The sequence below is a fragment of the Triticum aestivum genome, chromosome 5A, assembly GCF_018294505.1.
Source record: "Triticum aestivum cultivar Chinese Spring chromosome 5A, IWGSC CS RefSeq v2.1, whole genome shotgun sequence".
NCBI classification, from domain to species: Eukaryota; Viridiplantae; Streptophyta; class Magnoliopsida; order Poales; family Poaceae; genus Triticum; species Triticum aestivum.
In genome coordinates, this window is record NC_057806.1 from 393,762,979 (window position 1) to 393,765,491 (window position 2,513).

Sequence of the window (2,513 nt, forward strand, 5' to 3'; positions counted from 1 at the left end):
CTAGATGCAATAATAAAGTTATTATTTATTTCCTTATATCATGATAAATGTTTATTATTCATGCTAGAATTGTATTAACCGGAAACATGATACATGTGTGAATACATAGACAAACAGAGTGTCACTAGTATGTCTCTACTTGACTAGATCGTTGATCAAAGATGGTTATGTTTCCTAGCCATAGACAAAGAGTTGTCATTTGATTAACGGGATCACATCATTAGGAGAATGATGTGATTGACTTGACCCATTCCATTAGCTTAGCACTTGATCGTTTAGTTTTTTGCTATTGCTTTCTTCATGACTTATACATGTTCCTATGACTATGAGATTATGCAACTCCCGTTTACCGGAGGAACACTTTGTGTGTTACCAAACGTCACAACGTAACCGGGTGATCATAAAGGTGCTCTATAGGTGTCTCCGAAAGTATTTGTTGGGTTGGCGTATTTTGAGATTAGGATTTGTCACTCCGATTGTAGGAGAGGTATCTCTGGGCCCACTCGGTAATACACATCACTTAAGCCTTGCAAGCATTGCAACTAATGAGTTAGTTGCGGGATGATGTGTTACAGAACGAGTAAAGAGACTTGCCGGTAACGAGATTGAACTAGGTATTGAGATACCGACGATCGAATCTCGGGCAAGTAACATACCGATGACAAAAGGAACAACGTATGTTGTTATGTGGTTTGACCGATAAAGATCTTCGTAGAATATGTAGGAGCCATTATGAGCATCCAGGTTTCGCTATTGGTTATTTACCGGAGACGTGTCTCAGTCTTGTCTACATAGTTCTCGAACCCGTAGGGTCCGCACGCTTAAAGTTCGATGACGGTTATATTATGAGTTTATGGTTTTTGATGTACCGAAGGTAGTTCAGAGTCCCGGATGTGATCACGGACATGACGAGAAGTCTCGAAATGTTCGAGATGTAAAGATCGATATATTGGACGACTATTTTTGGATACCGGAATGGTTCCGGGTGAGATCGGGATAATACCGGAGCACCGGGAGGTTATCGGAACCCCCCGGAAGGTATATGGGCCTTAATGGGCTTTAGTGGAAAGGGGGGGAAAGGAGCAAGGGAGCCCCCCCAAGCCCAATCCGAATTGGGAGGGGGGCCGGTGAAGGAAATATGCCCTAGAGGCAATAATAAAGTTATTATTTATTTCCTTATATCATGATAAATGTTTATTATTCATGCTAGAATTGTATTAACCGGAAACGTAATACTTGTGTGAATACATAGACAAACAAAGTGTCACTAGTATGCCTCTACTTGACTAGCTCGTTAATCTAAGATGGTTATGTTTCCTAACCATAGACATGAGTTGTCATTTGATTAACGGGATCACATCATTAGGAGAATGATGTGATTGACATGACCCATTCCACTAGCTTAGCACCCGATCGTTTAGTATGTTGCCATTGCTTTCTTCATGACTTATACATGTTCCTATGACTATGAGATTATGCAACTCCCGTTTACCGAGAAAGAGATATTGAAGAGGAAGAGTCGTAGGTTCTCATATCTAAGGAGCGAAAGACATCTCTGTATGAGGGGTGTGCGAGTGGCACACATGGGAATAATAGAGAGAAATGAGACCCCGGGAGACAAAGTTTTGTGTTTGTCTGAGAGAAAGAGATTCCACATGGAGAATCATAGTTAGAGACACATAGCAGGGAGCGAGATATACTTAGAGATATAGTGATGAAGGTCGAGGGAGAGAGTACCGTCAGTGTGTTACGAAGATAAAGATCATTGTTGACATACAGGTAGCACGAGAGATACCTGGGAGACGATGAACGCATATGGGTCCAGAGAGATAGTCCTATATAAGCATGAGTGATAGCTATATGAGATGAATATCTGGATTAAAGGGGATTCAAATATTTAAACTGGAGATCACGGCATCAATAATATCATAACGCAAATTGGTATATCAAACATGCATATTCATTTGAATTTGGGCACACATGTAATGTTATATAGTTTATCAATATTGGTGATCCATAGATTCTTCAATTACAAACAATGCATGGTTTATATGCAATTAATGTCTAAACGGGATTACACTATATGTTGCGTGTGTGAAACACATTATACATGGTTGAGAAGTAAAAAAACCCGCATGAAACACACATTAATTGGAGACAGTTAGCGAGGAATGCATACATTGGATTTTAGCATAAAGTGGTTTCAAATATTTGAAAATCCAAATTGATGGATACAACCTTATGAATCTGAGATCATGCCATTTGTAAACCATATTTATGTATAAATGGTGTTGTGCTTTTGAAAGTATATATAAAAAAAGATGTATATAGAATGTAATTCCAATTGAAAATGGATCCCGCCCGAAAAAAAATTAGGATACAAATGGGATTCAAATTGAGTTGACACGGTAAACGTGCACTCTGCAAAATTTGAACGAAGCGGGGAAAGTTGCAGTAACCGCCCGAAACCAAAATTTGTGAGATGGAAATCACTACTGCCTATCCCTGCCACA